Source organism: Pantherophis guttatus, chromosome 3, assembly GCF_059756535.1.
Source record: "Pantherophis guttatus breed Tessera chromosome 3, ASM5975653v1, whole genome shotgun sequence".
Taxonomy (NCBI): Eukaryota; Metazoa; Chordata; class Lepidosauria; order Squamata; family Colubridae; genus Pantherophis; species Pantherophis guttatus.
Window position 1 is genome coordinate 166604812 of NC_142065.1, and position 26553 is coordinate 166631364.

Below are 26553 nucleotides of genomic sequence, written 5' to 3' on the forward strand. Positions count from 1 at the left end.
GGGTGATAGTCATGAGACGGAAAGTAGTTAAGACTAATGGGATGGAACTATCAGTAGGCCACATAGCAGCATACAGACCACATACAAGTACCTTGGTATCCCACAATTACTTGGGAATCAAGAGAAGGCAAGAAAGACAGTGTCATTCATATACCACCTAAGGATAGGTCAGGACCTAAGAGCTCGCTCAATGGGAAGAACAAGATCCATGCCATCAATTTGTATGAACTGCCAGTAATCAGATACCCTGCCAGTGTAATAAGCAGGCCATGGAATCTGCTGTGAAGACCCAGGAGCTCTTGAAAAAGTATGGAGGTTTTCACCCTAAGTCCAACACCCAGAGATTACATCATCCAACAAAAGTTCAGGCTGGGTCTGGTGAATGTCAAAGCCACTGTTATAGACAAAATCCAGAGCATCCAGAACATCAATAAAATGGTACCCAAAGAGAAGGTGTAGAGACAATTCAGGCAGCAACAGATATGGGAGGAAGATCACGGAAGATAAGACCTTGCATGAGATGTACCATTGACACATAGCTGAACTGGCAGACATTAGAAAATCCTACGAGGGGCTAGAAATGGCTGGACTAAAGACAACACTGATCACAGAAGCATAAAAACAGGAACTAAGCATCAGATCCATAGGAGCAGGGATCTACCACACTAAACAAGACCTGAGTTCAGATTACACAAAGAGGACTCGGAGACAGTCCAACATATAGTGGCAGGGTATAAGATACAGGCAGGAACAGCATGCACTGAATGGCGCAACTAAATAGCTGGCATTTGTACATGGGCAGTGTATGGATTATACCCTCTCATGTGCAAATGGAAGGTTTCACACAAGGTTGTGGAATAAAAGAGCTAAGATCCCATGGGATTCCAGATATAGACAGACAGGCAGGTACTAGCCAATGACCAGACATTGTGGTAGTAGATAAGGAGCAGAAGACAGCAGTGGTGATAGACGTAGCTAAGTGATAGCAACATCAGGAAGGCGTATGAGAAACTGGGAAAGTACCAGGGCTTGAAGGAAGAACTAGAGAGGATATGGTAAGTAAAGGCCAAAATGGTCCCAGTGGTGTAGGAGAACTTGGGTCTGTGACTCCGGTTGGGAGAGTGGCTGCAACAAATCTCAGGAACAACAACAGAGCACTCTGTCTAAGAATGCAGTTTTAGGAGTATCTAAAATACTACTCAGAACTCTCAAACTCCCAGGCCTGTAGTAGCAGACCTGAGATTGAGGAAGAGGCATATCACCCATAGGAGAAAGAAGGGATTTTTTTTACATGTATAACAAAATAAATAGCTGCTCATAAAACTCAAAATACCAATACACTAAAGATGGAGGAAAAAAATACATGTGGAGCATTTATGGAACAGGTTTTTAATGACAAAAACCACCATATCATAATGATACATGTACAAGCTCTTACATATTAAGAAAATATTAAGAAAATAAATGATATGAGCAGTTAAAATGAATAATGCAAGGCAGTGAAACTTTATAATGTCTCTATGAAAATATTAAAGCTAATGGACAAAACTGGCATAATTGTATTAACAAAATTGTTCATTGCAGTCTATGACATGTATTATTTCAGATGATTGAATAATATCTACTGTTTCTCTAATAAAAGCATGCAATGTGTAAGAATGTAATGAATATCATACAATAAACCTGAGTTATTTAAAAATACTTTTAAAAATGATATGCAATAGAATTTTTCAGAAGTGTGAAGTGTTTTGATTCAGGAATAAAGTAGATGCTATATAGAACCTAGGGCTGAAGAACAACTAAGTTTACATAGGTAAAACCTGGCTAGAAAGAATATGCACATAAAAGCCTATGAAAAAAGAAAAAAGATACATTATGCCTTTACAGGGAGGATAATTGGGAAGTGGGTGTGGCCCACTGAGGACGCCTTAAGAGGTAGAAATAGCTATCTGGGTCCCCCAAGAAGCAACACAGAGTTGCAGTTTGTCAGCAGAAAAAGGGCCCAAGAACTTGTGAATGAGATTTCACAGAACCTAGGGCTGAAGAACAACTAAGTTTACATAGGTAAAACCTGGCTAGAAAGAATATGCATATATATATATATATATATATACCTCATTCTTGAATCAAAACACACACACACACACACACATATATATATATAAAAACCAAAACAAAATATAGGAGACTATAGAGTTGTGAATGTTTCTGCATAGTTACAGCTATGGCGGTAAGAGTAATATTAGCAGCAAAATGACATCAGAAAGCAATGTTTAGTAAAATAGAAAGTTTGCAATAAGTTTATTTTTAAAGAGCTACAAAATTCTTTATTACACCCCTATCCTAAATGCCACTATTTCATGGATACTACTCATTTTTATTTAGGGATTGCAATGAAATCCCAATTTCTCTTTACTGTCTTTTATTAATTATATTTTCTCCTAGTGTATATGGAGGTTCTCAGTCATCCAGGACATGATTGTCCTAAAGGTGCTTTTTCAAGAGGCAAGTGGACTTTCCAGTTCAGTGATGGATTGCTCCTGGTTCTGTCCGGTTCTTTAGAACCGGTAGTAAAAGCGGCAGGAGGCTCCACCTCACCGGCCTGGATGTCATAATTGACAATCTGCACATGTGCAGAAGTGGATCCGCGAGCGAAGCAAGTGCATGTGTGTGCTTCCATTGCGAACTGGTAGTAAAGGTAAGTAGTACCCACCTCGGTCCAGTTGCTTCTTGAAAAAGCAACTTTGGGATTTTTTACTGATGCATCATTTTGCACTTTCCTTTATGTAATATGCTTAATTACCACAAGGTGTCACTACTGTTGCATTTCTCTTGGCAAAAAGTTCAATATAGTTTATCATTTACACACACTCCAGCTGCTAATCAAAGTGCTTGTTATGTTATGCTCTTAAATAATTAATCAGATGTATTTTAAGCATTTTAACTACATTTTTCACCTGATCATTGTTTCATTGATCACTGTAGCAAACTTATTTGATAAAACCTAAAGTTTTATAAAAACACTTTGAAAACATAAAGTGTACAGTATCTGAGCTGACATTTCTGCTCATCAACATTTTTTAGCAATTTTGTAAAATATTCTCAAGAATAGAACAAAGAAATCTTTTTTAAAACAGTAAATGACTGAACTCATAAAATGATTGTTGACCTGATTTCAGTCTTTCCTTGTAGTGGCCTGAAACTGACATTTTGGTTCCTAATTTTTAAATTAATTACATAAAAATTATATGGACATGGACACGGACATTAGCTTGCCCTGAAGGAGTGTGGTTATATGTGCAGAGCGCACTATTCCATAGTTTAGGGAATTAATTTGATTTACTGCAATTATATGACATATTGAACCTTTAGTTAAGCACACAAGCAGGATTTACATAACGCACTAATTTAAAATGTGCTAATATAGTTTCTGGTTCAGTATGCCATGTAAACAGTCACTCTATGCCCACTCACATCTCAGTTAAAAGCAATGTGGATAATGCAAATTATCCTATTATGATGCACTTGTTGTTCTATGGCAGAGACCATCTGCAGCTGTCTCCTGAAGCTTATTTGGGGTGTTCTAAAAGGGAGCAAGTATAAGTTTTTATTGCCATAAGGACTGGAGGATAGAAGTCTAGATGCACAGCTTCTCATAGCAGTACCTATTTTACGGAATAGCCTCCCTGGTACTAGGGATGTTTGAAACAAAATCTAATTTAAATCAGTTCGGGGGGTGGGGGGAATGAATTTGTGCCAGGTTGTTACCTAGAAGAAATCTGCTACTCTCCTTTAATTTTAGCTCTAAAGCAAATTATTTCATAAATCATTTTAGAAATCTCTGACCTCTAGATATTGATGAAGAGTAATCACTGTGTTTATAACTTGCAGGACCCAGCAATGAAGAAATATGCTGCAAATATTTGGCAGAGCAGCAAAGAAGACCTTGAAAATGATAATATAGTTGCTATGATGTGCCTATACCTAGAAAGATCTGAATTATGCAGGCAGTGGTTTTTCAGTTATTCCTATGACACTGTGGAAACGGAAGCTGAACTTCAAATAAGCAGGATAAAAAGAATATTTATGCTTTTGAACTTTGGTGTTGGAGAAGACTCCTGAAATCCAAGGATAATGAAGAAAACAACAAATGTACATTAAAAAAAATTAAGAACTCTCATTTGAGGCAAAGATAACCAGGATCAAATTATTATGTTTTGTACTCATTACTCAAAGACCCTAATCAGCAGCAAGTGGATGGAATTAATTACAGCAGTGATCAATCCACCATTTTAAGGACCAGGTTGGGGATACATATTCTGAAAAATATAGTTGCTAAAAATGACAATAACCTGATGGCACAAAATAAACCAAGCAGTGATAAATTGAGAAACATACAGTAGATCAGCAATATTTGGAGGGCTACAGGTTCCCCATCCCCCATTCTAACAAAATATAAGAGCAGGAAGGTTTTAACAAATCAGCTGAGGAAGGAGATACTTTGGAGGTGTGTTTTGAACTCAGAATAGAGGTAAGTGTATTCTGGAGCTATATTGGAAAAGTTCTATATGTCCCTCCTTTATTTGGTCTGTGTGACCTGACTTTAATATAATTTTACTGAATGTAATTTACATATTTTTCTCATGCCAAAAATATACAAAATGTATTTAATTGACCACTTCCATTTCTTTCTCTGTTCTTGTGTTAATGGCACAACATCAGTGGTGGGATTCAGCCAGTTCGCACCACTTCGGGAGAACCGGTTGTTAACTTTCTGAGCAGTTGGGTGAACTGGTTGTTGGAAGAAATCATTAGGGCAGAGAACCGGTTGTTAAATTATTTGAATCCCACCACTGCACTACACCTATATTTTTAAGAATAAACTGCTACATAATGAACAAGATCATTGAACCAACTAACTCATGTTGTCTTTTTTGATTGGTGGGTGCTCTCCAAGGTCTGCCTCTCCCATCCTCTTGGAAAGCTCTTTTATCTAGGACAGGGGCCTCCAAACTTGGCAACTTTAAGACTTGTGGACTTCAATTCCCAGAATTCCTCAGCCAGCCCTGGTTAGTTTTGTTTAGTTTAATTTAAGATTGGGTGTTTCATCTTCTGTTCAGCTCTGTTTTTATTATATGCATTAGGCCTCTTTTATTTGTAAGCCACCCAATTTCACTGAGGAGTCAGGTGGCATTGAAATTTAAATAAATACATTCTGAAAATCTTGATATTCCTAGCAAAAATTGTTTGGAAAGGTACTTAGTAAAACTTTATTCATTGCTACTCTGTGGATTCTGTTCATTTAGGGATAGAAGTAGTCCTTGACATAGAACAGCAATTGGGACCAGAATTTCCATTTTTAAATGATGCAGTTGGCCCAGTTGCCGTGCTTAACTGAATCCCTTGGTCATTAGGTGAGGCAATTTCCTGCCAACTTCCTATAACCAAAGTCAGTGGAGAAGCCAGCAGGAAGTTGCAAGTTCCAGTCTGGCAGGAAGGTAAGTAGCTGGTGCCAGGTTGAGACACTATGTGAGAGTGCAAGGGAGGGACAGCTAAGGTATATAAGGGTGGAAGAGGGTATGCAAGAGGCATGGTATGGTTCAGGTAGGGTGTGAGGGGCTGCATAAAGGGCCAGCATAATGAGGATGTGAGGAAGGGTGCACAGGTAGGGAAGACTTATCCCAGTGACTTGTGACCATCCCTCCCAGTGACTTGTGACCATCCCTGCTACCAACTTTCTGGGGAAGCCAGCAGGGAAAATTGCAAATGATAATCATGGGATGCTGGAACCAGTCATTGGCCCCCACGGAGAGGGCTCGCAACTTAGGCGTCCTCCTGGATGCACGGCTGTCTTTAGAAGAGCATATGATGGCCATGGCCAGGGGGGCTTTCTATCAGGTTCGCCTGATACGCCAGTTGCGGCCCTTTCTGGATCGGGACTCCCTACGCACGGTCACTCAAGCACTCGTCACTTCCTGCCTGGACTACTGCAATGCTCTCTACATGGGGCTCCCCTTGGGGTGCACCCGGAGGCTGCAGTTGGTCCAGAATGCAGCCGCGCGGGGGATTATGGGAGCGACGGGGCACTCCCACGTGACACCTCTCCTGCGCGAGCTGCACTGGCTTCCTGTGGTCTTCCGGGTGCGCTTCAAGGTGTTGGTGATCACCTTTAAAGCGCTCCATGGCTTAGGGCCGGGGTATTTGTGAGACCGCCTTCTGTCGCCAATAGCCTCCCACCGGCCGGTTCGCTCGCACAGAGAGGGCCTCCTCAGGGTGCCGTCAGCCAGACAGTGCCAGCTGGCGACCCCCAGGAGGAGAGCCTTCTCTGTGGCGGCACCAGCCCTCTGAAACGACCTACCCCCTGAGATACGCACGATATCAGACCTCCGGACTTTTCGTCGGGCCCTAAAAACACACTTATTCCATCTAGCTGGGCTGGCTTGATCCCGTCCTCTCAGTTTTAATTGATTCAGTTTTAATTTGGGTTGTTTTAAATTATTTGGGCCAAAATTATTTAATTGTTTTTCAATTGTTTTTTAAATTTTGTATACGATGTTTTATTTTGGCTGTGCACCGCCCTAAGTCCTGCGGGAGAAGGGCGGTATAGAAATAAAAATAAATAAATAAATAAATAAATAAATAAATAAATAAATAAATAAATAAATATGGACCAGTTGCCAATTGTCCAGATCATGATCACATGACTATGGGAGTACTGGAATGGTTGGAATGGCTCCCCTTGAAGAGCACCCGGAGGCTCCAACTGGTCCAGAATGCAGCAGCGCAGGTAGTGACGGGAGCAGCATGGCGCTCCCATGTAACACCGCTCCTGCGCGAGCTGCACTGGCTCCCAGTGGTCTTCCGGGTGCGCTTCAAGGTGCTGGTTATCACCTTTAAAGTGCTCCATGGCATCGGGCCTAGCTATCTTCGAGACCGCCTGCTGCTACCGACGACCTCCCATCGTCCCGTGCGCTTCCACAGAGAGGGCCTCCTCAGGGTGCCATCAGCCAATCAATGTAGGCTGGTGACCCCCAGGGGGAGGGCCTTCTCTGTGGGGGCACCTACCCTCTGGAATCAGTTGCCCCCAGAGATAAGGAGAATCCAAGACCTTAGTGCCTTCCGCCGTGCCCTTAAAACCCACTTTTTCCAGCAAGCCGGGCTGGCTTAAGAAGAAATTTTAAATGTTTTAATTGGTTTGTATTTTTAATTTTGGGCCAAATTTATATATATTTTAATTGTTTTTTAATATTTGTATTTTATGTTTTTTAATTCTGGCTGTACACCACCCTGAGTCCTCAGGGAGAAGGGCGGTATATAAATTTAAAATAAATAAAATAAATAAATAAATAAATAAATAAATAAACTCTAAAGACCAGTCATAATCTCCATTTGTTCAGCATCATCATAACTTTGAAACATCACTGAATGAATGATTGTAGGTTGAGGACTAACTCAACTACACAGGCACGTATTTGTGCTTGTAATATAACAATGGGGATTGTATATTTGTATTGTATATTATATTTTATAGTGGATGGTTTTGTGGTGACATGCAGACAACAACACATATGTATACCTGCCCTTTGTGTCCTGATCAGTGTACACTTGAGACCTCATGGCAGTGCAGTTCAATGCAATTAATGTTGTTAATTTCTGGGCAAGATCTGTTTAACTTGTACGTATTTTAATCTTGTGTTTTATATTTTAAATTTTATGTTGCATTGTATGCCTTATTTTAATAGTATTGGTTCTGACACAAATAAACAAACTGGACGATTGACCATGAATCATTTGGCCAACTTCCAGAAGCACCTGATATTTGGCTGATTCATACAAGACTAGGTGGGCCTTGATTCATTTCAAAAAGAAATTCTGAAGCAAGAACACACAGTTTTAAAATTAGTTTAATGCTATGCTCCATTTTGACGTATCTTAGATATTTCTATAGAATTGGAGGGGCGATGACAAAAAAAAAAGCTAGACTGCTCCCATAACACTGGATTTAATATGCCTTTTCTGTGATCATGTCAAGGTCCTGTTGGAACCATTTTGTGAATTATTCTGAAATACAAATATAGTTCCATCTAAATTTCAATTAGCCTGTGGTTTGACGCTATTTTTATGCATAACACAGTTTTTCTGTATTTTATCTTAATTGATAAATGAAAATACTGTAAATAAAAAATCCCATCTCTCTACAATTCCAGCTTAATGCATAGGAAACTATTTGCCCACTTTCTAGTTATAGGTTTAAAGTTTGTGGTTCATCTGCGTTTGATCATCTGTGTAAGTTCATTGGACTGTGGGCAGGGTTGTTGTTTTGAAAGGACTTTGTGGAGGCAATGATTGAGTGAATAATTCTTCCATATGGGAGTGATAAAGGCAGTCCTTGGGATGGCACAGTTTCAAAGAACTGCAGTTGCTCAACCTGGAACGCATAAATTATTGTCCCTGTGCAGTTTCCACTGGGCTGCAAGACCGGTAAGTTCCCATGCATGACAGAGACATAACACAAGGCTATTTTTTTCACTCTAACTACTTTTTTTAACAGGACCCTGATTTAGAATTAATTTAAACAAGTGTATATGGAAGATATTTTTGTCATGCAACTTCAGGAGATATACTATGAACAGGATCCATTACTAATTAGACAAGTTCTGGACGGGAAAAAGTTATCAGATAAAGCTATATAACATAGTGCAAAAATTTTTAAGCAAGTGCCTTTCTTACTTTGGTTGCAACACCCAGAAATGCATGAAAAGTTGCACAGAATTGAGGTTTATAATAAGGGAGAAAGTGGGAATATGAAATACAGACAGCAATTTTATAAACTGAATTTATACTCTGTGTAATACATATTATTTAGACATAGATTAAATAAACTTCACTTTTCTCTTGGTATCACCCCTTTTAAAATGGCTACAGTTATTCTCCTGCAGGATATTGGGTGTATATTTATGAATTATTCTTGGTCATATAATTGATAGTAATACCCAATATTTTGCATCTTATTTTTAATACTTAGTTTTATATAGTTTGAGGAGAAAGAATTATAGGTATGACATTAATTTAGTTTGAGCTCTTTTACTCCTGTCCATGCAAATATGATGTCTTATTTACTGCAATTTGTTAATTGAATCTAAAGCTGCAAACCATGTGATTGTTTCCAAGCCGCATAAAGGCTATGTCATTTTTTTCCAGGTAATCATAGAGAGACCAAGAAATAATGCTGCACCTTATTTCTGGTTCTCTTTCCTGTTTCAATAAAACATTAACTATTAAGCGTTACAATGGTCTATTCACCAAACTTCATTTTCTCACTTTATATCAGGGAAGTGCACAGCAGGTGTCCAAATGGAGCCAGATATGTGGACACGAAGTCGTAGTTTTATATAAATAAATATATTTTACATCTATATACACAGCAAACAACATAGTCAGGCGCATCAATATATCATGAGGTAAATCATCAAGTAGCACACAGAGGAAAAAGGCGGGGGGGAGGGAAATTCCCCCTTCTCACCCAGCAACCAATCATAATGTACATTGCCTCATGCAGGAGCCCGTACTCTCCAACCAATCCACTATAACTATGCATTCTGGCCCATTATATACTTTACTGTTCCAGCTATTAAGTGAAATATCTTAACACTTTATAAAGTAATTTGCTATAAATTTTAAGAAACAAAATAAGATTAAATTCATATGTTCTTGCAAATTAAGCTAAGGCTGGTGAGATTAATTTCAAAGTAAACCGAAAGAGGATTGTGCTGATTACCTCGCAGTGCAGAAACAATTTATAGAAAGGAATGTGTTAAGGATATTATGCATCAGATATTACAATAATTGTGTGAGGAATAAAGCTATAGTTTCTATAAGAAAACACATTATTCTTTTTCTTTCTCTAAAAAATAAGACAAACAATGTCTTATTTAAGTTTAAACAATGCTCAGCTAGAGTTTATTTAAGCAGTTTATGAAATAAACAATTGGCTGAGTTCATACAATTCTCTAAACAATAAAGAATGGATTTTTATAAAATTATTATTTACAAACATACATGGATTCATACAAGGGCAGTTTCCACTTGGCCTTTGAAGTTCCTTCTGATACTTTCACATATCAGTCCTAGCTGCAACTTCACCATGGTTTTGAACAGTTCATAATAGCACATTGCTCAAGAACACTTTATAGTCCACTAATAATAGGGTAACAATTAAATGTGATCTCAGGAACTGACCCAGTAGGTTTGGCAAGTCTTTTCAAAATGGTACTGAATTCTAGAAAGTTGTGCCTCCTTTTGCAGGAACTGTTAGGAGTATTGGACTGGTTTTGTCCCTTCCTAAATTTCTGTTATCTCTTTTTAACCGATAAGTATGATCTCTACCATGTCTCTCTGATCTTAACATGGTTTGCTGCAGAAGAGCTTATGTTCAATTCCTACAGGACTAGGGAACAGAAAATGTTGAACCCTTCTGTTCCTGAGAGACAGGAGAAAGACTGTTATATTGGTCTGGATGGGTTAAAAATATGGAGGTAAGGCAGCTTTTAATATTCCTATTTTGATATTTGCTAATCTATTAAAGTAGTACAGGCACTTAGCAACTACAACGGTCTCAACAATACTTTTGAAAATTCCATGTGATTCAGAGATATTATTCACTCATATATATGTGTGTTTAATCAGTGTTCCAATTAAGTATAGACATTAGTACTATGTAAAAAAGATCTTAGATTTTTTTCTATTCAATCATTGAGCATTTCCTCCAGAGAAGAAAATAATTTAAGTGGAATGAATGAGTAAAATTAATATTCTTGAAATTATTGTGTTGTGGTCAAGGTTTATTTCTGCATCTTCCATCTTTAATTATGGTATCTTCAATACTCTGCAGGCACCCCAAATTTCAATTAAATCCTAAAGAAGAGATCATGATAGAACTCCTTCCATTGAGCTTCTTCAATCTGAGGAGAATAGACAATCACAGTGATAGAAAGATACTCAAGAAATGGATGTTAAAAGAAAACAATCTTATGTAATATATATATATTGTTCGGAAATGATAATTACCTAACTTGTTGGGTTGGCAATATATAAACCCTCAAAATAGCTTTAAGACTGTATTGCTGAATTGCATCATACTGTGTCCTGATTGGTTAGCTCTGTAGCCAATGTCCTTAAGAGGGAGCTAGAAACATGGTTTGTTTCTCTTTGCTGACTATTATTGCTCTTTGCTGATCGTTACTGCTCTGTGCTATGTTTGCCACTGTTTGCAACTGTTTATTGTGTATGACTACGACGACTGGTAAGAAGACTTTGTTATTGGAACATCCCTGGACTATTGTTTTACTATCTACTGCTTTATCTGTGTATGACCTGTACTGTTTATTGGACTGTGCCTTATTACTATTACCTGAAAGTAAACACAACTCAGTATATCTGTGTGTTGGCTGTGTTTATTCGCAACTGCTTTCAGTCGCTTTCATGTGCATACCCTTGCTACTCAAGGGTTGCTCTGCGAATTCCTCAACATTGGTTACTCAAGAGAAATGGGCAGCACCAGCAATATTACCCATTGCTACCTTCCAATAAGAAAATGGGGAGGGGATACACCAAAAGAAATCTGAAAAACATTCTCAAGCAGTTCAGAATAAGATGGAAAAAATAGCCATTTTCTAGAAATGTCAAGACAGATTTTATACATAGACATAGTGGTACTTGCAACTTGTATAAAAAACCAAATGTAGATACCGCGATGGTGCTTTCTACGTAAGTATGTAAAGCAGTCTTGAATAAGCTATCTATTCTCTGTCCTTCACTACATGCTTCACAGGAATGCCGTCCAAATGAGCTGAGTTATCAGCAGAAGTTGTTGCGTGCCAATTGCTCAACTTGGGTATGTTGCGAGAGTGAGTCACGGAGGACAGATAAAGAAAGTATGTCAACACTGGTTGTAAGGAACCTTCTCTCAACTTTCATCTCCTTGAAAGCCTTATCTTCTCACTCTGTTTCATTCTTTTGTGGCAGTGGTCTTGAATTATGAAACCAAAGAACTTGATGCATACTTGTAACAGTATTCTGAAGCATATCTTTGTCAGAATTTCTTTCTTCAATAATATCAGATGCTGTCAGTTCTTTTTTTATATATCTAAGGATTCAGATGTGTGCACTTTTGTTAACATCTGTGTCTCGGTCTTGCACCAAGTGAAGAGGGGCATGGATTTTTTTCACAATTCATTGTCCTCAGATTTTACTAGCAGAGCATGCTCTGTGAAAATGATCACTATACTACAAACGGTAATCTGAAAGTCACTGTTTAGGCTAGTATGTGTGAAAATATAGAGGTTTTCTTGCTTGACAAGACGCTGGGTCTATGACGAGACTTTTGTATCTTATTTTTAAATGAAATTGGATAAAAATACAGAAACCATAATTTTCTTTAGTGGATGCATAAGGAAATAAACTTTTTAATTGAGGGTGTTTTAAGGTCCTTTTTAGGTCCTTCCAGCTTGATCAACTTTTGGGACATGGCCTAGCTTCCAAATTAGAAATAAAGAAGAATGGATGAATGGCTTCTATGTTAATCTCCTTTTTGGGAAGAAAGGTAGCCAAAACAGATGTGCAGGCTAAAATGCAATGGAATACTAGAATCTAAAATGCATAGTGGAACAAGGCATGAAACTACCATGAAGGACAAATAGAACTAATGGGTCACAATAATAGAACCTAAGGTCGCAGTTATGAATGCTTGCACAAATATGTATCTTGTAGTTGCATGTTAATGTATACTTAATAAATGTCAAGGGTTTTTTAAAGATTATTAGAGCAGAATAACTAGAGTAGAAAGCTGCTGGCTTAGGATCTCCTTCAGAACATAGTGAGAACATGGCTAGGAATTGTAGCCTTTTACTCAGATCTTTGAAGGAATGGTTTGGATGAGGGGTGAAATTCAGCAGATTCTGACAGGTTCTGGAGAACCGGTAGCAGAAATTTTGAGTAGTTTGGAGCACTGGCAAATACTACCTCTGGCTGGCCCCAGAGTAGGGTGGGAATGGAGATTTGCAAGATCCTTCCCCCAGGAGTGGGGAGGAAATGTGGATTTTGCAGTATTCTTCCCCTGCCATGCCCACCAAGCCACTACGACCAAGCCTGCCAAGCCACGCCCACAGAACCGGTAGTTTAAAAAATGTGAATTTCACCACTGGTTTGGATATCTTACAAAATATCTTTAGGTAACAAGTACAGTAGAGTACAGTTATATTTATTTATCAAATTTATATGTCTAATGGAAAGTGACTCTGGGTAGTGTACAGCGACGTATTAGATATTAAATTGACAAGAACAGATACTACCTTTGATCTTAGCCAAAAGACCAAGAAGAGATTATTATTTATTAACACTTTATATTGGTCATACGCCAATACACAAAACTAGTATAAGATAATAGCATAACAAGTGTAATAAAATCCTGTTTGTTAGGGGGAAATATTCAGTTCTTCATCAACCTCCTGGCTTCAGTCCAACACACTGGCTATTTCTAAAACATATATACCTATTATTAAACTACTGCAGATTATGATTTAACCTAATTTTCTAGATTTGCACATTCTAGTTCAAACTGGTTGCTGATTTGGTATGTTATTTGAACACAATCCCAATCAAATGGCCAACATCTACCAATTTCAAGAAAACCAAATTTTGAAGATAGCCAAAATAGCTTATTGTGCACAAGCAGGTGCCTCCAACATGCTATGGTATTGCATATGTAAACATGGCAGTGTTCATCCCATAACCCATCTCTTATTAATAAGCAAATTAAATAAGTTGCATCTTCTCTGTATCCAATTGTCAGCAAAAGGTCCAAGCAGAGCTTTAAAATATTAACATTAATTAACATAAATAAAACTCAATTTTCTACATCTCAACTCTTAGCTCTAAGCAAAACCCTATTTAAAATGCATAAAAAGGTGCCAATATCTTAGTGTAAACAAACAAAATCTAAAGTTTAACACAACTAAAGACAAAGTCCAATACACAATATTTCTCCTGTTTCAAATGCCAATGATTCAAGAATTACCCCAAATAGCAGTTTTAATTATAACTTCATAAAATATTAAATATTTTAAGACAGTCCATATGTTTAGCATTCAGTAATCAAATAGTGAGAAATCAAGCAATCTATTTGAGCTTGATTGCTCAAACAGACTCTGAAGGAGAAAATGTAGTTTTCTAACTAAGTGAGATCAACTCAGCAGATTTGGAGATGAAGGGGAATTTATTATATGTCAGTATTTCTTCACATTGTTATCTTATTTAAAGGTTCATAGAAATTTCCAGGAGCTAATGGACTTATAATACAATTATATATTTATAATTTATAATATACAATTATATATTATATTTATAATACAATTTTTTCCACATGTTACTAATTTTGTAGTAATTGGATCATCTTCTGAGATTAATATAAACATAATTATACAATTGGCAATATAATTCTTGTTTTCATTCTATATATATATATATATATATATATATATATATATATATATATACATACATACATACATATATATATACACACCATAATCATCAATCTTTTTCAAAAGTTTGCCAGCTCCAAATGGTAGTTGTAGAAATTGTCACCTGAACTTTCAAGGACAGGTTTTCGGATTGTTTTATAGTTTAATTTGTTTCTCTTTGAATCTTCCTTGTCCTGGCAAGTGCCAGGAAAGATATTGCTCAGTTATGAGCAAGAGTTATTTGTATGGTTGTCAGTTCAAAGGAATCCCACAAGGCAGCCTGGATCATTGCTGGTTTAGCTTTTGATATCTCAATCCCCAAGGCTAGAGGCTGGTGTTCCTGAAAAACAAGTTGGAAAGGAGAAGGGAGGGGGTTTGAGATGGGTGGTCCAACCAACCAAATGTCCATCGTCTCTGATTTCCTTCTTTCCCTCCCTTTTCTTCAACTTTAAAGAAACATCCATATTTTGGGTCCCTTTGGCTGATTCCCATTGTTTTGTTTTGTTTTCTCCTCTGGTAAAGCTTTGCTTCCCATCACCAGGGGGCTTTCAGATGGACAGCTCCTCAAATATTGATCCAAATGCATTACTTGTTTTTTTCTCCTGAAAGCTTTTCTGCAGAAAACTAATTAGGAGCCCACCAAGTTAAACTCTCTCACAACATTTCTGTCAAGCCAATGTTTTGTTTAAATTCAAAATGTCTGTCCCACCTTTATAATACGTATGCTTAATATAGATTGCAACCTTAACCACATCTGCTAGGGAGAAGCCCCACCATTCATGGCAAGACAAGGTTGATTTTAACAAAATATGGCTGCCGTGCCAAGCATGTGATTTGAATTGCTTTTTACTTCTACTTATTGTTTACCTGCTTATATCTCAAATATCCAAATAATTCAGCCAGCCGAGTACCATTTATGCACCTTAATACTTTAGTTATTAGTGCAACAACATGTAGCAGTTTAATGTGTTCCTGCTTATTCAGGCTTTTTTAGGACAAGTTATTCCATTGGATTCTTATCTCTGTGCTCTTTGGGAAGTGGTGAGATTTTCTGTACAGATTTTGTTTTAAAGAGATTTGGGGCAGGGGGCTTTTCCAAGGTTTAGTATCCAAATAAGCTAGGTGATATCTTCCTGATCATGTGTGTACTGTTTTGTCCATATAAGCCTCTGAAATGGTTAAAAAAATGATTTGGTGATTTAATGATAAACCTCAACTCAGTAAAAAGACAATGGTTTGTTAAGAGTTGGGAAAAGGGAACAAGGGGAGCTGGTGTCTCTGCCCACACTTCCTTCAATATTGTTTGAAATGGTACAATATTTGTCAAATGAACATTCTGCCTCAGCCCCAGGTTTCTCTCAGGAAAAAATGCCCAACTGATGGCAGCTCTAAGTTGCAGGAGGTCTTTACTCTGGAAACTTTGGAGAATGCTGTTGCCATGGCCTCTGAAAAGAATGGTATAGCATGCCTTGTTCTGATTTTCAGCAAAACATGCTTAGCTGTTAGTTTACAATTTCCTATGTTGTATGAACACAGCCAATAAGATCACAATGCAATTTACATCATACCATGATTAATTCTGCCCTAGCATGGGGATGAAATAAAGCAAATCCTATTTTATAAAAGTATTTACAGGTAGTCCTCAACTTACGAGCGCAATTAAGCCCAACATTTCTATTGCTAAGTGAAACATTTGTTAAGTGAATTTTGCTGCCTTTTACAATTTCTTTTTTGCCACAGTTGTTAAGTGAATCACTGCAGTTGTTAAGTTAGTGTCAGTATTAGTGTTGTTAAGTAAATCTGGCTTCTCCATTGACTTTGCTTATAAGAAAGTAGCAAAAAGTGATCACATGACCCTGGGACACTGCAACTGTCATAACTGTGAGTCAGTTGCTGAGCCTCTTAATTTTGATCACATAACCATGGGAATGCTGCAACGGTCGTTAAATGTGAAAAATGGTTATGTCACCTTTTTCAATGCTACTGTAACTTTAAACGGCCACTAAATGAACTGTTCTAAGTCGAGGACCACTGTATTTTGTTTATTTGCAAAATAAAATTTAACATTACCTCAGGCATGTCTAAAATTCTACTCTAAATAACAATCAGACCAAGAGGACAGCACAGTCTACTGCAGAAGGCTGAAATCTACCTCCCTCCCCCCCCATTATCGCTTAACTTAAATAAATGACATTGCAAAGCTAGTATTTTATTTATTTTTATCCTGCCTATATTATTTTTTTTACAAACAATTCCAGGTGGAGTGCACATCTTCCTCCTCCTGTTTTCCCGGCAACAACAACTTGTGAGTTGGGTTGGGCTGAAAGTGACTGGCACCAAGTCATCCAGCTGGCTTTCACAGCTAAGGCAGGACTTGAACTCAGGGGCTCCTGCTTTCCAGCTTCGCACTTTAACCACTAGACCAAACTGGCTCTTGCCATCTTTTCCACAATATTCTTTAAATTCTTGCCTCATTTTTCATGGCTGTTAGCACACAGGCACTTAACAGTGGTTAACAGAACTATTATTTATCCCATTTTCTAGATTCACACGATTCCCGGAAGCCCTACAGCTACCTTCTCTAGGTTTTAAAATGCTGGACGGTTGATAGATGGGTGAAAAAGGAGTCCAGAGTACTTCAGACCAGAGTTGATGGCCCTGCTACTTTGAATTAATACAATGCAGACTAGGCCACAATGTGACTGGCTAGTTTGCGATCATCTTTCAGAAGCACTGACAGAAAAACATGTTGACTTCTGGAAGGACTGCTACAATGAGGGCCCCATCCACCTCCCACCACCCGCGAATGAGAAATTCGGCGCAGGGAGCAGCAGCTTAATCCGCAAAGAACCGCGCGCCCCGGGCGGCGCTCGCTCCCCCTCCCCTTCCAGAGTAAGGGGGAGGCATCGTCCCGGAGTCCCCACCCCTCAGCTCCGCTGCCCCTCCTCTTCGTCCTCCAGCCAAGCCAGAGCGCTTGCGAGAGACAAGGAGAAAGCGGGCAGCGAGCGCCTTCGGAGACTTTTTGCGGAGGAGCCGTGCGGAGGGGAGGCTGTGGGTGGGAGCGGGCTGCAGGAAGAAGCGACGTGGGATCCGGCGCTCTCCTTGCCTCCCTAACTCCTTCCTACTTCGCACGGTAAGAAGCAGCGCCCAGAGCTTTAGCTGTGGCGGGGCCTTCTTTCTTCTTACTCGACTTGGATGTGGGAGAGCTGAACAACCCCTCCAGTGCTAATAAAAATAGCTAAAGCGGGGAACGGAGAGGAGCTGGGGGATTTGGGGGTGGGGGCGGCGGCTGGCTCTTCTCACTCATATCAGGGACGCAGGCCGAGTGGCGGAACGGGGCTCGTGCTGTCCTTGGAACGGCTCCGAAATCGAGGATTCTTCCATTCCCAGCAAACGAGTTGCCGGTCCGTCCGAATGCCTCCTTTTCTCTGGCGGAGGTGCGGGTATGTGCTTTCGCCTCTGGGGCTCGGGTCTTCTTTGACCCAGTTGGAAAGAACGGAGCTTGCAAGCGGGGGGTGGGGGGGGTCTACGGAGGTTGGAAGGGTTAGAGAGGCACCCGAGCAAAGATCTTGGCCTGCTTTAGCCTGCTGGGTCCTTCCCTTGAAGAAAGCTTGCATGTCGAGTGTCAGATTCGCTACGAGACGGCGGCTCTTTAGCCTGAAACCTTCGCTCCCGTGTCCCCCACCCCCCGGGAATAATGATAATAAAAAAATGGCTTTGCCGGCCATCTGCCAAGATGAGGCTTCGCCGAGAGGGGTGCCTCTGGCCATTCAGCTTGTCAGTGCAGCCCGAGGAGGCGGGGGCACTCGATCGATCCTTAACAGTGGCTCCCTTTGGGGAAGAAGCGTGTGGAAAGCTTTGGCCAGAGGACGATTTTCATAGGTGTCTTCTTTGAAAGCCGTCTCTTTTTCGTTGTCTATTTTGCTGGACACCTGGGTTCCTTTGCGGAGGTGCTGCTGTGGTGACAGTTGACAGCCTCTTCTCAGCCAAGCGGGATAAACCGGAGGAGGAATGAAATGGGAAATCGCGCGGAGTCGGCGGTAGAATTCCTCCCCTTCGCAGCTTTTGCTGAAAAAGTGCTTAGGAGTTGTTAGTTTCTTCACCCAATCATTTATTCAAAATATGTGGGAAAAACAAAATAATACTGTGAATTGCTGAGGCTTTTAGACGGTACAAGTTGTAAAACCCAAATGATGGGGAGTCAAATTGATTTAGGGGGAGTGCACTTTCCTAATTATCCAAGTCTGTTCTTGCAGATTCCTTGCCCAAAAGCCTTGTGTATGTTTGTACAATGCTTCTGCCCATACTTAACTGGATTACAGTTTATTGTATTTTCATGGGATACTTGAACCTTACATTAATTGCACAGTAAAACACACTAGAATCAAGATGACTGTGTTTTAATGAGTTATGGCTTAGTGAAATTTAAGAAGATAATTCTGGTATATTTTTAAAATATTGACCCATATTTTAATACCCCATTTTCTGCAATCCTACAAAAGTTGGTGACACAGCAGACAGGATCATTTATTGGTTTCAAATAAGGTATTTAAAGCTGCATCTGTTTAAACAATTCTATGTTTAGTGAGAGTATGACTTCAGTCTCACTTGTGTATGTTTCTAGAGGAAGGCTGGACGGGCAAGTCCCATAATCAAAATGTGAATGTAGCCATTTGTGATTTATTTAGTAAACATTGTTTAAAGAAACAATGACTTAATGCAGTGTAATTGTTGCTTGAGAGTCACAACACAGTCCTACACATATTTACTTGTACACTGTGTTTAGTCATGATTCTGAGAATATGTAGTAGCCTAAAGCAGGTGTTCCCCAATGCATTATACTATAGTCAAGCAAATCACATTTTAGCCTTGTGCATTGTATGAATCCACAGGCCTGTGAAAGGGAGCAAATGATGACGGTATTATCATGCTGTTGTAAGACAAGCTCCACCTCTTTTGTACATCTATTGTGATTCCACACATACAGGAGGGATGAAGTTTATGATGCAACACTGCTTTTTAATTGTGACACAACCCTCCAATCTTGTAGATGTTTCTGACCCAGCCTATGTGATAAGCATATAGTTAAAATGTGTCTGCAGAAAAATAGATACTTAAAGTAATAATTGAATAAATCATGGTAAGTTAATTCTGAATAAGGATTTTGTTCACATTCAGCTATAGTCTGAAGCACTTTCGTTTAAAATGCTGTCAGTGTAGGATGAAAACCAGGCTTTAAATAAAATAGAATTTTTATAAAATAACTGGTTATTGGTACAGCTGTTTGATTTATACACGTGAGAAACCAATTTACAACACAAAGTCATCTGAGTAAATCCTATGGAATACAAAGACACTTTTTTTCCATCTGGCACTTAACTGTGTTGTAAGTGCCTCTTATGAAGGCACAAGAAGTTCAGTGATGTTTACTTTCAATTAAATAGGCTGAAAATTACAGAGCGAGTGAATATTTTATTGCCATTAATTGGTGTTTGTATGCACTATTCTTTTTAAGATTTCTTATTTGCTGTTCTTTTTTATTGCTACCTGGCAATTTTTGTTTTTCACTTTTTTCATATTTCTCTTTGATGGGGAGGAAACAGACTATTCATTCTAAATACTAACAATAAATTTAGGGATAAAAAAGAAAGAAAATTAACAGTGCTATGAAATGCCAGATCAGTGCATTGTCACCAGGTTCTGAGCCTATATTAAGGCGCTCACTTGATTTCTATGAATGATGAATAGCCTAGATAAAAACCTGCTGGGTAACTTTGGACAAGTCACACACACTCACATCAGAGATGTTGTGGGGAAATTTAGAGAAAGGAGTATTAGGCTTGTTTGCTGCCTAGAGTCATATATGAAAATAATAAAAGGGATTAAAAACAAAGAAAATCATGTGAAACATAATGTTTAGCCAATCTGCTCAGAGTTCTCAATGAAATGCAAGCAAAGACTTAAATGTTAAACTTGCCAGAATTAATTTCAGTAAGTTCTAATTCACTTCATTTTGAGTAAGTTGGATCTCAGTTTTCATTATGAAAGAGCCGTGGTGGTGCAGTGGTTAGAGTGCAGCGCTGCAGGCTACTTCAGCTGACTGCTAGCTGCAGTTCGGCAGTTCAAATCTCACCGGCTCAAGGTTGACTCAGCCTTCCATCCTTCTGAGGTTGGTAAAATGAGGATCCAGATTGTTGGGGCAATATGCTGATTTTGTAAACTGCTTAGAGAGGGCTGTAAAAGCACTGTGAAGCGATATATAAGTCTAAGTGCTATTGCTATTGCTATTTTCTGGAAAAGATAACTAGGCTTTGTACAGATAGTCCTCAACATACAATTACAATTGAGCCCAAAATCTATGTTAAGTGACAAATTTGTTAAGTGAGTTTTGCCCCATTTTATGACTTTTCTTGCCACATTTATTAAGTGAATCACTGCAGTTGTTAAATTAGTATCATGGTTATTAAATGAACCTAGTTTCCCCATTCATTTTGCTTGCCAGAAGTTCACAAAAGGGATCACATGACTCCAGGACACTGCAATTGTCATAAATATGAGTCAGTTATCAAGCATCTGAATGTAAATCACATGACCATGGGGATGCTGCGATGGTCATAAGTGTGAAAAATGGTCATAAGTCACTTTCTTCAGTGCTGTTGTAACTTTGAATAGTCACTAAGTGAATTGTTGTAAGTCAAGTGCTACCTATAGTCTATCCACATATCTGTCCATTTCTGGCTCTATTCTGACTATTTTGAGGATTCATAGATAGCGCTTATAGTAGGGTGAACCTCCTCTACTAGCCCTCCATCAGGGCTAGTAGAGATGGTAATAGTAATGGATTTAAAATGAATTTCTTCACCAGGCCTTTAAGATCTGCCTGGCTGACTCAGGCTTTTTGGCCACCACTTTGGTTATCAAATGACAAGAAGGATTAGCAAAGAACAGTCTAAGGGGTCTACGACAACTTGCCACGACCAACTCGCCATGGCCAACTTGCCACGGGACAAGAGTTACACTAATATCAAAGAAATAGTCAAATAGAATCATTAAGAAAGGATGCCAAAGGAGACGCAAAATAAAATGTGAATGATAAAAATTAAAATATTTTAAAAACTATTTTAAATAATTAAATTGAATTGTTGAATTGCCCTACAGTGAGTTGTCCTGTGGCGAGTTGGCTGTGGCGAGTTGGCTACGGTGAGTTATCTCATTCTGCAATCTAAGTTGTGGTGGTGGTTGTTCATGGTTTGTTTCTTTTTTGGACTGTGTAATCATTGTTATAATTTTAGCCATTTTAGTTGTGCTCATATACCTGCTAAATTGCAGAATAAGCTACTGAGGACCTTATTCTCTCTAAGAGCAAAGGACTGTTTTGGATGATATTTTGCGCTTTGCACAAGATAGACCCAGCAGCCTTAGGTGATTTTGTTGCTAACATGTCAGTACTTTTGTATCCTGCTGAATTCCATCAGACCTTAGAATCTGGAACGAACCCAGGCAATCAATATGATCATTGTTAGACTTTTTTCCCCCTTGCTGGTAAGAGCTGTATTACTTTCCTAGGGCTCCAGGGACTTTGGGGCAATTTGTGAATAAGGAAAATAACTGGAATGCAGTTAGAGAAAAATTTAACAGTTCTAAAAAAACTCTAGCTAGAACCAGTTGGGAAGCTTACGTGACAATGGACAGAACGGTAAAGTTGTAGTTCTCGGCAATGGGTGTGTTTGCGTTTAGTGGAATTTGTACTAAATATAAAAATCCTTTTTTATTTTGGCCTTCAGGCAGATTCAGTTATCCTTGGAAAACAATTGTAATAGCTTTGCAAGGCATGTTGCAGATAAAATTACTTTTGTTTGTCCTGGTATATTTGCAGTATGCTGCTAGAGCTTGGTTGGTCAATAGTTTGGAGCAAGAATTTCAGTGGCTAAGCTGAAAATGTGCTGGTTGGAAATAACTGGCTGCATCTTGACAGTAAGGAATTCCTTTTCAAGGTAGGGAACTGTCTTGAGGAAGGAAACATCTCCTAAATATGATGTTCACATGAACAATTAAGATCTTGAACTCATTCTTTAGGTCTCAACTCCTTGTGAGGTTACTGTTGTGAAGATATTTTTTATGGTGGCACACTAACTCTGGGTAATTTTCAGGGTATTTTTTAACTCACTGGATTTTTATCTTCTGCTTTTTATTCACCATTTTATTTCACTAGTGCATGATTTTTTAAAATTTCCTTGGGGCTTAATAGAAAGTGAAAGTATTCTTAGTTGTTACTTAGAATTAATTCCATTGAGTTCATCTTCACTGAAATGCAATTTATTTCATATATACTTACATGCATACATACATATGTGCCATTTATATGGCTGCCCAATTTGTACAGTACAAATCTGATTGGTATACAAAAACAAAAACAACCCCCCCCAACCAATAGATTAAAAAATCCAAAATCGTACAGTAGCAAAAAACAGGTGTTGCTTTTATGTTAACTGTTAATAGGTGATTTATTAAATGTCTGATATACACTTATCCTGACTGATATGTCTAAGGAAAGTCTTTTCTGTCTGCTGCTACAAGATCAAAATTAACTGTATACTCGGGAAAAATATTTCAGAAAATAAATACCACCATGGAAAAGGCATATCTCTTAGCCTCCCATTAGATTACATTGTTTCATCGAAGAGACCAAGCATGCTTTCTCAATTGGAACATATGAGATGGGCAGATGTCATTGGAAAAAAGATGGTCTCACAAATAACCTTGTCATGTTCCATGTAAGCTTCACAGCACATTTAATTCACTTAGAAGCCCATAGGAAGACAGTACAACTCACAGAGTATTGTTGTCACATAGGCATATTAAGGAGTGCCCATATCTCCTTGCAGTGCTATGTTTTGGACCAAGCGTAGCTTCTGGATGATCTTCAAGGACAGCCTACATGTAGCAGCCATTTCAGTAGGAATGACTAAAATGTAAATGACCACCAGAGATCTTATACATGACCTAACATGTAGATGTATAGATAATAACACAATATTGGATTTGAAAAGTAGGAAAACAGTTCATATGCTTGGTGATGCCTTACTAACCTCATTACTGTTTGGAAGATTGAACCTTAGTAACACTGGGTACCTTTTCCTTATCTCCTGGGCTCCACCTTCATGGATATTACACAAGGATACTTCCTGTCTCCCTTTGTGCTCAGAATTTACATTGGAACCATTGGGAGAACAGATTAAATTCCATGAGTTGCAGTATCATTTGTTCATTGGTGATACTGACCACTGTTTCAATGGGTTCAGATTTGAATGGGACTGTGTGTCTCCCAGTGTGGTCCTGATATTTTTATCAGGAAGATTATGAGTCTCTTGAAGCTTAATCCTGAAAAAAACAAAGTTCTGGTGTTAAACAGAGGGAAGCATCTAAGAGAACTGATACAGAAAGGCAGTGGCATATCATTCTTAGAAATCCATCATAACATTGTAGAGGCTCATTATCACAACAAATTATTCTGTTACCATGACACCTCAGTTATATACTGTGGTCTGGAAATGCTTCTGTCATCTGAGGCTATTTAATCAGATATACCTTTTTCTCTCAACAGTTGACTGGGCAGTGACACAGTGCACATTTTGTAGTCTCTGTGTTAGTGTATTGAAACTGATTCTCTGGTGAACCCGTTATGAAGTGAATTCAGGAACTGCATGCTGCACAAAATACAAGTAGTCCTTGACTTACGAACACAATTGAGCCCCAAATTTTTGTTGCTAAGTGAGATAGTTGTTAAGTGAGTTTTGCTCCATTTTACGAACTTTCTTGTCACAGTTGTTAAGTGAATTACCGCAGTTGTTAAGTCAGTAATACAGTTGTTGGCTTCCCCATTTACTTGTCCGAAGGTCACAAAAGGGGATCACATGACCATGGGACACCGCAACCATCATACATATGAGTCAGTTGCCAAGTGTCTCAATTTTGATTGCGTGTCCATGGGGATGCTGCGATGGTCGTAAGTGTGAAAAATGGTCATGTCACTTTTTTCAGTGCCACTGTAACTTTCAACGGTCACTAAATGAACTGCTGTAAGTTAAGGACTACCTGTACAATCAAATTTCAGTTCTGGAGCTTTGTGCACTGCTTCTGATTTCAGTAGTTGAAGGTTCCACTAACTTTATATGGCCCTCTCAGTCACTTGAGCTCTGCATTCTTATTTTATCCCTACCTAGTTCCCCAGGAAAACTCAGTTATAGTTTCTGTGCTCAGATGCTTTCATGCCACCAGTTGGAATGGACAGGAGTTAGGCCTCTTTCTTTCTTTTCATTTGAAATTTTGCATAGTTCAGGTTACATCGTGTGATAGTAGAAGTCATGGAATAAAATGCTTCTGGATGGGAGCTAGGAGGCTTATATTTCAATTATTCATCAGTTGCTTGATTCAGAATCAAAAGTGTTTGGTATTCTTTTTCAAGTAAATTCAATAACTAGATTAAAATGCACATTAATGTACGCCTCTGAATTGATTATGTATATCAGAGTGAATCAATTATCATTTAATTTTTTGATATCACTTATTCCTAAGAGCCGCGGTGGTGCAATGATTAGAGTGCAGTACTGCAGGCTACTTCTGCTGACTGCCAGCTGCCTGCAATTTGGCAGTTCAAATCTCACCAGGCTCAAGGTTGACTCAGCGTTCCATCCTTCCGAGGTGGGTAAAACGAGGACCCAAATTGTTGGGGACAATATGCTGATTCTGTAAACCGCTTAGAGAAGGCTGTAAAAGCACTATGAAGCGGGTATATAAATGCTATTGCTATTGCTAGAGATACTGCCTAATAATAGATGAAGTATCATTAAAGAGGAATACAATATCAATGAATTGAATGGATTTAAAGCAATGGTTGGGAAAGCTAGATACTTTTGCTTTCATAGCCTAAAGATTTTGCCATTCGATTCAGCCTTTTTCTTCTATTGCATCTGTTTACTTTAGAGCTCTCCTGCTTGTCAGAATATGGAGGTGGAGGCTTGTGATCTTACAGAATACCTTTTTGAATTTATATAACATGCTATTAAGTTGGAATTTTAAGGTAAATTAAAGTTAGCTGAAGAGCCACAAGGTATCCATCTATCCCTGAGTTAAGGGCTTATGATAATTTCTCATCCATTTCAATAGCAATAGCACTTAGATTTATATACCACTTCATAGTGTTTTACAGCCCTTTCTAAGTGATTTACACAGTCAGCAATAATCATTTGCTGAGGAAAGAACTAAAACTTTAGCTTGATTTTATGTAAATCAAGTTTGAACCTGCCCAGAGTCGTTTTATAGTAAGTAAATAAGTAAACCAATCAACAAATAAATTGGGAAAAATGAGATCTATAGTTCATAAATTAGCCTATCATAATTATAGAGAACTATTTTAATCAAAATATTTTTAAGAATTGTCCCTCATTGTTTACTATATGAACTCTCCTCTATTCACTTGGAACTTTTATGAATTCTCCAAGTTTCTCGAAGATAATACATAGAGATTTGACCAGACCATCAATTAGTTCTTCACTATTTTAGGATGCATTTTTAGTTCTAGAGAGTTGTATATTTTCAAAGTGAAGATGTAACTACTGAGCATGTTTCTGTCAATTTTTAGAACCAGTTCTGTCCCTTCATAATTTCTTGATGGAACATATCAGAGGTTTTTTGATGGAAAAGAGTTGAGTAGTTTTACTTTTTTTTTTGAGATCTGTTAGCATTTCCTCTTCATCATTTTTTTTTATTTAGACTTCTATACCGCTTCATAGTGCTTTACAGCCCTCTCTAAGCGGTTTACAAAGTTAGCATATAGCATATTGCATTAGCATTAGCATATTGCTCCCAACAATCTGGGTCCTCATTTTACCCACCTTGGAAGCATGGAAGGCTGAGTCAACCTTGAGCTGGTGAGATTTGATCTGCTGATCTGCTGAACTAGCAGTCAGCTGAAGTAGCTGCAGTACTGCACTCTAACCACTGCGCCACCTCGGCTCTAAACAGTCATTAAACA

At 38.5% G+C, this 26553-nt stretch overlaps 1 protein-coding gene, 2 long non-coding RNA genes and 1 pseudogene across 20 annotated transcripts in view; 3 read left to right on the top strand and 1 right to left on the bottom strand.

The window, feature by feature from the left end:
* The first annotated feature begins 2445 nt into the window (after window positions 1–2445).
* LOC117672378 (uncharacterized) lies at window positions 2446–4180 on the top strand. Its single transcript, XR_009620100.2, has 2 exons — window positions 2446–2698; window positions 3892–4180. It is a non-coding gene; the product is annotated as an uncharacterized LOC117672378 (long non-coding RNA).
* A 5810-nt stretch (window positions 4181–9990) lies between these two features.
* LOC132709038 (uncharacterized) lies at window positions 9991–11433 on the top strand. Its single transcript, XR_009620101.1, has 2 exons — window positions 9991–10535; window positions 10892–11433. It is a non-coding gene; the product is annotated as an uncharacterized LOC132709038 (long non-coding RNA).
* A 1808-nt stretch (window positions 11434–13241) lies between these two features.
* On the bottom strand, window positions 13242–13381 carry LOC117672927 (U2 spliceosomal RNA; annotated as a pseudogene).
* A 4060-nt stretch (window positions 13382–17441) lies between these two features.
* The window catches only part of GREB1L (GREB1 like retinoic acid receptor coactivator), a 152773-nt gene continuing 143661 nt past the window's right edge, over window positions 17442–26553 (top strand). For 9 of the 18 annotated variants that reach the window (XM_034429567.3, XM_034429569.3, XM_034429574.3 and 6 more), the window contains exon 1: window positions 17463–17652. The gene's annotated coding sequence lies outside the window, so the exon portion shown is untranslated. Of the gene's footprint in view, window positions 17653–26553 lie in introns of all 18 variants that reach the window. The other 9 variants (XM_034429570.3, XM_034429572.3, XM_034429576.3 and 6 more) reach the window with 4 other exon arrangements.